The sequence below is a fragment of the Crinia signifera genome, chromosome 2, assembly GCF_055691185.1.
Source record: "Crinia signifera chromosome 2, ASM5569118v1, whole genome shotgun sequence".
Lineage (NCBI taxonomy): Eukaryota > Metazoa > Chordata > Amphibia > Anura > Myobatrachidae > Crinia > Crinia signifera.
In genome coordinates, this window is record NC_139218.1 from 258011128 (window position 1) to 258023027 (window position 11900).

Consider the following 11900-nt stretch of genomic DNA (forward strand, 5'->3'; position numbering starts at 1 on the left):
ACTGGCTAGTACCAATATTTATCTATTGCACACATGCTCAGTAATTCACACCATCAGATTCTATAGTCCCTTTGTCTAGAATTCACCCACAATCCCTTGCAGTGTATTTCAGTGTATCTACTGCTAATCTATATAAGGTAATTATCACTAGATGTCTATTTCATCCAATGCCAATAAAAGGTACAGAGCAGGCCTAGCAATTTGTCTGGTTTGACCTTAAAGGTTACAACCAATCTCAGCTTGAATAGCATCTTCTTAAGGTGCCCATACATGCTGCGATTCGTTATGGGCTGGATCGCATTGCATCATTTTGCATGCGATTTGCATGCGACGCGATCCAAAAGCAGTACAAAAAGTATGTGCAGCGCATACTTTTTGTACTGTGCGATGCCCGCGGGAGCGCGCATCGCATTGTACGCTGCTATCACACCTTCAGGGGTCCTAAATAAGATGTTGGGGGAAATTTACTAGGATAAAAGTTCTATTTCACATGGGATGTTGCTATGGGCAACCAATCAGAATCTACTTCTTATTTAGCACCCTCTAGAAAATAATAGACTGGGACCTTGGCATTATAATACTACACATTTTTGTAGAGCAAACATTTCCTAACAAAGGAGTAACCAACATAAGGCAATCCTCTCTGGTATTCTGGCAATCAATATACCAGTGGTGTAAATGCAAACTCTTCATTATGCATACTCTGTACACATGCCTTCGGCGGGCATGCTGAAAAATGGGCATGACCACACATCCATGACTGCAGATTATAAACTTAATAAAAATACATAAATGTCAGCATTTCATGACTCAGTGGTTTGCTATTATTACCATTGTTGTATAGGAATATGCAGGGGGTAACTGGTGAGAATTCCACCAGGCATGCCAGGAGTTGAAGGTGAAGGAGGCCTTGCCTATTTTGGTAGTCCCAGGCTCCCGATGACAGCCCTGTTGTTTGTCATATATCTCCATGAAATGAAAAAAAATGGACGTATTTTCCTGAATACATGGATCACATAGATAAAGTCATATTATACATGATATATATTTGTATTTTATATATATATATTAGAGAATACCTCTTATTATTACCATGCAGGGGTATTCAACACCTGACAGATGTTGACTGTCTGAATGCATGTCTGATTCCTGATTGTTTTTCTCATTCATATGAATTCTGTTTCAAACTTGTTTATTTTTTTCAAATTAAAGATGAGTCAGATATCATCTAGACTGACGCCACCTGAGATTTACCAAGAAGACCTTCTTAAGGAAATTGCCAACTTGAGAAGTGAGTGTAGACGGTTGAGGACACAAAGTCACCAATTAAGTGAAGAGAACCACCACCTTAAAGAAGACTTTTGGGATCTTAAAATGCAGCATCAACATCTGCTTGCAGAAAAAGCAGATGGGGTGGGCAATGAGAGTAAGTAGCCATCACAATGTGTAGCAAACATATCAGTTGAATAAATACATTTCCTTGAAGCTAACAATTAAGAAAGGCACATCACAATATTAAAAATGGATATTTACATTTGGTAAAGGATAACTACAGGCAGATTAATTACAGCAATTGTCCTTCATAACTGAATCATACATTGCTCCACAGCATGAAATCAAAGTGAAGCAAAATGTTATATCCAATATTACATATAATTCTTGGAAATATTGCTGTTTATGTAAATGCTTCATCTCTGTAGATGATTGGGCTGCTAGCCTCTTCGATGCTCCCTTTGTTGAGAAACTCCAAAAAGACAGCTGGCACACAGAAGGCAACAGGTACAGTACATCAATATTTTTGATGTATGTCGTATGTCAATCTGCTTGAGTACTGTTTGAGAAATTCTACTGGAGGGATGGTCCCAGATTCAAATCTATGATACCAAATCTATGCGGACACACCTGTCCAGTTTAAATGCAGATCTTTCATCTGTATCTGCTGAAACAATCTGCTGAAATGATTGTTTCATCATACATTAACTCTTCTAATCTTTGGCTGACCAGCTGCCACTCACATGCATGAATTTGGACAAATCAGCTATAGAAGTTTACACACTTCTAAGTTGGTCTAGTGATTGGAGATTGGGTCTTTTGAGCTTTCAGCAGGTTTAAAATTATTTTGAAAAAATAAAAAAAGATCTGTCTCTTTTTTGGTGCACGGTGGGCCAACAAAGAGACAGACCTTTTTTGTCTTTTTTCTTATTGTATTGATTCTCCATCTATGGTGGCAGCGTTGAATATGACAGTGGATTAAAAATTATTGATAAACTTTGAGGCACCTTTTTCAGCTCCTAACACTTTAGATTGACTTGTGCTTGGGTTTTACTATCCCTCTACTCCTTAGGTTTTAAAAATCTATTGACAAGACCAGACAACCAGAATTAGATGAAAGTAGAGATTGTGTAAACACACATACTATACCAGGGGTCCTCAAACTATTTTTCTCTGGGACCCCATCAGACAACAAAAATAATTACAGGACCCCAGCAAGTTATTGCAGAAGGTCATCACATCACATGTGTAGCTAGCAGGCAGCACATACATGGCAGCATTGTGAAGGCACAAAATGATGGGAGGAGTCTGAAATAAAATCACTCACTAAGATTAGAAAAGTCATCAGCCTGATGGTCAGCAACAGTCACGACCCCATACTGAGAGGGTCAGGACCCACAGTTTGAGAACCTCTGTATTATAACAATGTCTGACTAACTAACTGGTTGGACTGAGGTAGTATTGGATGAGAATTGATCAAGTGTGTACAGTATTATATTTTAAGATAGTACTATAAGACCACTCATTCCATGAACAATTCTTATACTTTAATCGTTTCCAAACTGCTGTTTAGAGCTTCTCATAGTGTCAATATTCTTTTAACATTCAACAGCTCAAGAAAAAATCTAAAATGTAAATGTACCTTGCAGTGACCACATTGCATTTGTTCTGTGCCGTGATAACAAAGGGGGTTATTCTAGTCCATTCTTTCTGACAAAATCCTTCTTAGATGGACAAAACCATGTGCACTGCGGGTGGGGCAGATGTAACTTGTGCAGAGAGAATTAGATTTGGGTGGGGTTTTTCTTCAAAGTGAGATCTATATTGAAGTGTAAAATCATGCAGTCAGTATTTTCCCTGCACAGAAACAAAATAACTCACCCAAATCTAATTCTCTCTGCACATGTTACATCTGCCCCCCTGCAGTGCACATGGTTTTGTCCATCTAAGAAGGATTTTGTCAGAAAGAATGAACTAGAATAAACCCCAAAGTGCTGCTATGACTCTCGCATCTCATCTGTTAGTCTTTACAGAAATGATGCTATTAATGTTGATGGAACACTTTCAAAATGCAAAGCAGTCATGGGTTCAGTGAACATGAAGGAACCCTGGGACAGTAAGTACTAAGAGTCATTTTGCTTTATATATAGCGATGATTAAACATGAGGCTACGGTTTCAGGGCTACTGCCCACTGTAAATATTGTTATTCTTTATTTCATATATAGTTAAACAGGTAAGGCAGTGGTGAGCTACTTGTTGTGCTCTGGCTGCTGTGGACCTAGTACAGTTTTGCTGTTAGGGCGTGCTAAAACTTTAGCAGGGCATGCTGAGATGTGTAGTTTACATGTAGCGGGAGCACTACATATTTTCTACCATATGACCTAAGGCCCATAAATGCTGTGTATGGATCCCCAATGTAGACAATACATTATATAACTCGCATTTCCACTACTCGCAGGAGGCAATTTCGCATCTGGATATATTCCCATTTTAACATACAGCTTGCACAATTTTAATTGTAACCAACTTTTCAAGTCACCTCTCTGGGAAAATAGGACACTGCAGGCCACTTCAGGGGACAGCGACAATCAGTCTTGTCATTGGGTCCTGCCCCCAACAAAGGGTAATACCAGCAATTTGATTGGTCGGCAGAGCTAATCCGATCCAAGGCAATCCAGTAATTTAGCCCTTTCCCCTTACCACAGACTCAGCGATTGCTGACGATTATCACACAATCCTGCAGGAGAACCAACTATTCTTCCAAGGCTTCCCCAAAATCATGAGCCTCTGCAGCTACCAGCAGGGTAGTTTGAATGCAAGCTTGCACAGAATTAGTGAAATAAACTGGTAAATAAAAGACCTGCTTCAGATAGGCGAGTTGTATGTGACACCTTTCTCAAAAAAAAAAGCTCATTAAAATAAATTAAACACATCTAAATTCATATTTAAGTGAACGAAAAAAGGCATTTACACTAAACTAATGCCTAAATCTTGTGATTCTGGTGCTGTAGTTGGGGCCGCTAGTCAGGATTCCTGGGTCAGTATTTTGACCACTGGCATCTTAATTGCATCACATATATCCATCTTATACTACTAGAGGCAGTACCAGCTTTCTCAGATTCTTCTCATAGAGAAAACATATTGTGATTGTTTTTTTAGGCATAAATGAAGAACATTTTAAACGTAACAGTTCTCCGTATTCATTGAATAGTGAAAATACAGAGGTTCTGATCATGGCTTCTGGAGATGGCTATCACAAAAGTTCCCATACAGACACCAGTGGTAAGATTGCAAATTATTTCTGAATTGTTAATTAAACCATTTAAAGTAAGATACTATACATGTGCACGAATAATAGCAATAAAAATAATAAGAAAAAGCAAGTTCACTGTTTATGAAGAAATGTTGCTAAAATATATGTAAAGGTTGGCCAATATGTGACCCTATTGGATTGGTAAATCGTGATCGGGTCTTTAGGTGGCATAGCCTTTGCTGGTCTTGGAAGAATGAGCATGTTGTTTTACTTTTTTTTTTTTTTTAATAAACTGTTATTAATACCTCTGAACTTTGTATGGGCCAAAGCCCCATGCTCCTGAAAAGGGGTGTGGCCTTGGGAAAGTGGGGTAAAGCTTCGCTGCAATGTCCATGAAGTCAAGCCCCCACCTGTCACTGTTGGGAGCATAGCCAGTGCTCTGAAAGATGCTGCCCATGCATCCTGTCTATCTGTCTCCGTGAATAGATGCTGTGCGCATGCGTCTATTCTTTGCTGAGTGGCAGGGGGGACTCTAAACTGCCCCCCCACACACCCTACTGGGGTACACTGCCGGTTCTGGGTGGGGTGTAGCACAGTCCCAAAAACACAGGACTGTCCCGCAAAAATCAAGACAGTTGGGAAGTATGCTTATCTGACAAGAAATTGAATAAATATTGGTCTTGGTTCTGAGCTGACTCCTGATTGGCTGTAGGCGTCTCCATGGAAACGCCCAATCAGGGCTGAGCGGAGAACCGTGATGGAGGTCACTGGGAATCCCACTGACTGGCATCGGGGGGACTTCATACGGGAGAGGAGCTGCTCCATCATGGGATCGTGGTATGGTGAGTATGTGTGTGCTGTATGTTAGTGTGTGTATTAAAGTTTTACTTTTCTATGTTTGTGTCTTTTTTTTTTACATTGTTTTCACAGTAGAACCATAAGAACCAGTGTGCCCATTAATGCCCCGCATGCTGGTACCTGTGGTTCACCAATTTCTAGCATGCGGGGAAGGCCTTCTCTGACTGTGAAAACCAATTTATTTTTAAATATTTTTTTTTACACTACAAGAATCAGCCCAGGGCTGGCTTGGAAAGCCCCAGACTTCAGCCCTGGAACCCTCCTCAGGTACCCCAACCAGTCCATGATCACCCTGATCATGGTTCAGCCTCGGGACCATGCATAAAAAGTATCCCCCGGCCATGGCATGACACCGCTGGCTGTTGGAGCCTGGTGCTGTTTCCAAAACATGGGGGACCCCCACTTTTTTTAACAGAAATCAAGCGAATTCTGACTTTGTCTAAAGGTTTGCAATTTGGGGAAAATTTTCTACAGGTACAGTGCCTTGACATCTTTCAAAAATGTTTATACTGTTCTATGCAGCCCCCTTGGTATTGTTCATTCAAAGCTTTGAAACAGACTGGGAATGGAAAAAGGCCTCTAAACTAGTGCCTTTAGCCAAAATGTTTAATGCCAGTGGCAATCCCAGTGCTAATGGGGTGTGGCTCATAGACTAAACAGTGTCTAGGTTGACATCAAAGGGTTGATATCCACAAGGCAGTCATTGCAAAAAGGTCAATATGAGAAAAAATTCTACATGAGAATTGTCATCTTGTGAAAAAACTCATTGGTTCGCTATGTTTGAGAAATGTCAGGCAGGAGCTCATTGGCTGACTGTTTGTCACTCTCCATTTTATCACTTTTAAAGCTTAGTGCATCTGGCCCATTATCACATTGACCTATTTATCAGGTTGATCTAATGCATTTTGGAGGATACTGGTCAAAATATTGACTGTCTATTTAACCTAATAATGGTCAATAAAGCATCTCTGGTTTCCAAATAGTCCTTGGATTATTGAAAATTACTAAACTGCCTTACTCATCTTTCAATGAAGCCATAACACTTTTACTACCTTAACCAGACAAAGATATTTCTATGCTGAATTAATATCGGCCAATTGCACTATTGAATCAAGATTATAAGATTCTAACTAAAATACTATCTATCAGATTGAAGAAAATGGTGCCAAACTCCACATCAAATTTTTTTTTCCACAAGGTTTTACAACAGATCGACATTCAGTTTTGGGGATTCGTTCAGCTATAGCAGTATATAGCCTCCTCGTCAAACAATGCTGCCATATCCACAGTGTTATTGAGTTTAGATGTTTAGAGTTTAGAGTTTCTCCAGGCCCAACATTATACCAATAAGGTGATAACATTTTCAAGTGACGCTGATTGGGAGAACCAACTTGATAAAGCTCTTTTAATTTTGTAGATTACTCTAGAAGAGCCAGAACTTACTTTTATCAAATACTGAGAGAACCTTATAATACTGGCCAATTCCAATTCCTCTGAGTCTCCAACACCCTTTTTCATGTTATTAAGAATAATATGGTGTACACATTAGGCCAGATGTACAAAGCTTGGAAAGTAATAAAATGGAGAGTGATAAACCACCAGCCAATCAGCTCCTACCTGGCAAGTCACAGGCTGGGTTTGAAAAATGACAGATAGAAGCTGATTGGTTGGTTGTTTATCACTCCCCATGTTATCACTTTTCAAGACTATAGGCCCCCATACACTAGGGCGACTTGTCCTGAGGACAAGTCGCCCCCGACTTCCCCCTGAGCTTCCCCGGCAGCTCCCCGGGGGAGCTTGATAAGTTTGGCACTTGATGTGCCATTTTTTACATGTGATAAATCATCTTGATTTATCACATGTAAACCCGGGGAGCAGGGGGGGGCTGCAGAACAGGGCTGCTGGTGGGGGGCGCTGCTAAGGCAGCGTGCCGGGGACAATGACAGAGCCGGGCAGGGGGAGACGGGAGCTGTCAGTGCTGGAAAAAAAAGCCCATACAATGAATGGGCAGCCTGTGATTGGCTGAGCGCTCTCTCAGCCAATTGCTGACTGGCTGAGAGAGCGCTCAGGTAATCACAGGCTGCCCATTCATTGTATGGGCTTTTTTTTTCAGTGCTGACAGCTTTTCCTGCCCGGCTCTGTTACTGCCAACTCTGTGTCCCCCGCAGCGCCCCCCTGTCTTACTAGCAGCGCCCCCCCCCCCCCGCGCATTGACGGCTCCCGGCTCCCTGCGGAGGTAGTGCAGACGGGGACCGAAGGCGTCGCAGAGCAGAGACTGTCGGCGCAGCGGGAGAATAAAAGAAATCTTATTCAAAAGACTGGGCAGCCGCTGATTGGCTAAGAGCTCAGCCAATCAGCGGCCGCCCGGTGCTTTGAATAGGATTTCTTCCTATTCTCCCGCCGCGCCGACGGTCTCTGCTCTGCGACGCCTGCGGTCCCCGCCTGCACTACCTCCGCCGGGAGCCGTCAATGCGGGGGGCGGGAGCGCTACTAGTAAGACAGGGGGGCTGTATATAAAGATGCCATGATGGCTCAGATTCCGATATATCTTATGTTCTGCAGGTCCGACGCCGTGATCCGATCCGATGCGCGCGGGACCACGCATCAGATCAGATGTCAAACACATGCGATTTTGGGCCAATTTCACCTGATTTATCGGCCCAAAGGGCCGAAATCGGATGAAATCAGCCGAAAATCACATAGTGTATGGGCCTTTACTACATCTCGCCCATTGAAAGAAGATTACATGAATCTTTTATCTTCACAAAAAAGCAAACAGACACACTATGGTTTCAATCATTACTCTCATTTATTGAAGGTTGTTTATACAGAACTAACATTTACAGGGGCTGGTCATTTCAATGTATAACTTATAAATGTATCCCTTGTATGTTCAAAATTGTACAATTATTATTGCATGAAGTTCATACTTCTACAAAATCTTTATTGTATAATTCTCAAACTCAGAGATGTAATCGATACTAAAGGAAAAGAAAACATTTAAAATGTTTGCAATATACAATGCTGTTCAATGATATTCTTTATTGTTGTATTTCATTCTTTGCAATAAAAACAATTTTGAAAAAAAAAAGACAATTTCTAAACTACAGTATAAAAAACGCCCTTTGTTGATTTACATGTTACCAAAATAAAAATGTCCGGTGTGTTCTTAGTGACCACTGAATAATGTTTCAGAGATTATTGCAGGTGGTGCATGGGAAGAAATACATCCATTGAGTGATGATGATTACTTAAATTCTATCAGAGACAACGTCCTTCCGAACACTTTACATAGCTCTAAGACTTCCTTACACTCTACTGCTTCCAGCAAGACAGCCGCTGGTAAAAGGTAAATAATATGGGAAGTAACATAACCTGATTACATATAAAGCTTTAGAGCAGCTTTTACATATGACAATATAGAATTATTTTATAAATAAATAATAGTTGGAGTAGAAGTAATTATAGCAAAGCATTCAGTTATTGTGTTACCTAATAATGCGGCAGATGTATTAACAAGAGATAAATGCAAGGGGGAAAAGAGAGAGAAATGTCCAGCCAATCAGCTCCTTACTGACTTTTTTCAAACACAGCCTGTAATACGGCAGTTAGCAGGTGATTGGCTGGACGTTTATCTCTCTTTATCATCCTTGCATTTATCTCTTGTTAAGGCTTATATACATCTGCCCCAATGATTTGTTTTCTCCTGTAGTATCTGTAAGGGAATAAGTAAGGGAGTAAGATAATTCCTTAAATATTGCCATTTATTCAGTCATATAATATTGGTACAGTCATTCAGTCCAAGCACATAGGTGCATTAATTCATTAATTCATTCACTCATGGTGCAAGGGCTTTCATTTAGTACATACTGTAGGACAATATGGTATATTTTTTTTACACTCATAATGTCCATGTAAGAATGTTCATAATGCCAACATGCTCACAATGACACCATTGACATGTTGACAAAACATCCCTCGGGTCTACCAGGGAATTACGTAGCACATTGGTATCTTCTAAGTCTGATGGTCAGTCGGTGACATCTGGCAGATCCAGTGGACCAGTTAGTATGGCTAACCCCTAACCTTCCCCATAGTGCTTAACCCTAGCCCATTGCTGCTGAGCACTGCAGTAACTACTATATAATGCAGGGAGCATCAAAATGCCTGCAATTTAATTCAGATAGTAATACAGTGACTGATATATGACACAGAGAGTTCCACTGATCACCATATAATGCTGAGAGCAAGGCAGTTACTGCAATTTAATGCAGGGAGCATTGCACTGAGTGCATATAGAGACTGGCTACAGAAGATAAAGGGACAGGGTGAATGGTCGTTTTGTAAAGGGATAGGAGGCAGTCACTAACAGACAGAATGGGTGGAGAAGAGAAGGCAGGGACTAGGAGTAAAGGGTTGAGGTCTCATGGAAGGAAGGAAGGAAGTATTTGGTGGATCTTTCATGGGGACACAGCCAGAGTGATAATAGTGTGAATAGTCACAAATCTAGATGCAGTAAGCCTTTTGTTTTTTCGAGATCCAATGGGGGAGGGCTGCATACTACTTAAGAAAATAGATTTAGGGGAGAAAACTAGAAGGGATATTGATTTAAATGTTGCTTTGTCATTGTTTAGAGACCTAATATATCAGTGATGCAGGATGCCTTGACATTATTGTACAATCTGGTGCTGCCTTATTATTTACATATTGAGAAGTGGAAATAATCTAATTTTTTGACCAGGGGTTCTCAAACTCAGCCTTCAGGACCCCACACAGTTCACGTTTTCCAGGTCACCCGGCAGGTGCACAGGTGCATTCATTACTCATTGACACATTTTAAAAGATCCACAGGTGGAGCTAATCATATCACTTGTGCTTCTGTGAGGAGACCTGCAAAACATGCACTGTGTGGGGTCCTTAGGACAGAGTTTGAGAACCTGTGTTTTAGACGATAATCTTGAAAATAGGTATAACCCAGGCTTGCTATATTTTCCACATAGTATAGTCATTTAGAGAATGCAACATGACGCCTTGTAATACAAAATCACATCACAAATTTGTCAAGAATAATAAAAAATAGACGACTTTATTAATAACAAATCACATAACATACAGAAACAATTCTGTTTTTCATATTTGGTAGGAAACGGTCAATTGGCATGTGCTCCCAGAAATTACCAGATTTTGATTCCAATCAATCAGATTGTAAAGATAATCTTATAGTGTGTATCCAAATAGGTAAATTTACTGAAGCTTTAAAAATGAAGAGCTGGTGTTGCCCATAGCAACCAATCAGATTCTGTCTATCATTTTCTAGGACAGTGGTTCCCAACCCTGGTCCTCAAGTATCTTCAACAGTACACGTTTTCCAGGTTACCCGGCAGGTGCACTCATTATTCAGGCACATTTGAAAAGATCACAGGTGATTCTGTGTGGAGACCTGCAAAATGTGCACTGTTGGGAGTCCTTGAGGACCAGGGTTGGGAACCACTGTTCTAGGATGTAAAGAGGAATGATAAACAGAATTGATTACTATGGGCAACATTTCCTCTTTTCATTATTAGAAGATTTAGTACATTAACCCCTAAAAGTTCATTTTAAAACTTTATTTGCTTGTAGTTTTATTTAATGTTAAGTTAAAATTTTAACATTTCTGTATTCTATTTTGTTTTTTATAGACCACATTTAACAGTACTACCACATCGGCCATTCGCTCCTAACAGTATTGCTGATTTAAAGCTTGGCAATTTTGTAAAATTCTCACGTCCAGGTGGTAAAATAAGCAAAGGCACAGTCCAGTACAAGGGTCACCTGCCTGGGAGGGAGGAGCTGTACCTGGGAGTTGAGTTGGAAGGAGGCGAGCTTGGCAAACATGATGGCATTTTCCAGGGAGTTCGATATTTTCTTTGGTAAGAGAAGTAATTTGGCATCTGTTTCAATGTGTTTTTAAAGCATTAACCATTACCAATGTTCCCTATAAAAAGTCAATTGTGTAGCATACGGGTTGGGTATTATATTATGACAGACATAATGTCCACATTCATCATGTAGACAGCGATGAAATGTTGACATGTCAAAATGTTGTCCCTTGTGGCCCAGTGGTGACATCTGTTCCTGGTGACAGCAATAGCGGTGGCTGCATCAACTCCAGCAGCATCCTCCAGGCCCTGGTAGTCATGTGACCCATTCTCCAGCGTCCCCGCTGGATTATGTAATGCAGTCTCAATGCAGAGTAACAAAAATTTTCAAGTGAATAAAATAGTTCCTTTTGACAGAAACATGGATGCAAAAAAGCTGTACATTAAAAGTTGTTGGAGCATATTTATCACAATTCTGTATTTTTAATGCAGATGTGACAAATATTTTTCACCCAAATTCATAATGTAAAAATCTTAATTTTGTTGCAAATTTACTAAAATGCTCTTACCATGAGTGTGAAAGTGCTGTCACTCATTTGGTCTCAAGCAGTTATTATTTATGAACTTCAGATTTTTATCACATTGCATAGTGACTGAT

At 40.4% G+C, this 11900-nt stretch overlaps 1 long non-coding RNA gene across 1 annotated transcript; it reads left to right on the top strand.

Annotated features, from left to right (window-relative positions):
- The first annotated feature begins 1319 nt into the window (after nucleotides 1-1319).
- Nucleotides 1320-3357, top strand: LOC146059029 (uncharacterized). Its single transcript, XR_014470110.1, has 3 exons — nucleotides 1320-1426; nucleotides 1701-1779; nucleotides 3297-3357. It is a non-coding gene; the product is annotated as an uncharacterized LOC146059029 (long non-coding RNA).
- Nucleotides 3358-11900: the final 8543 nt, after the last annotated feature.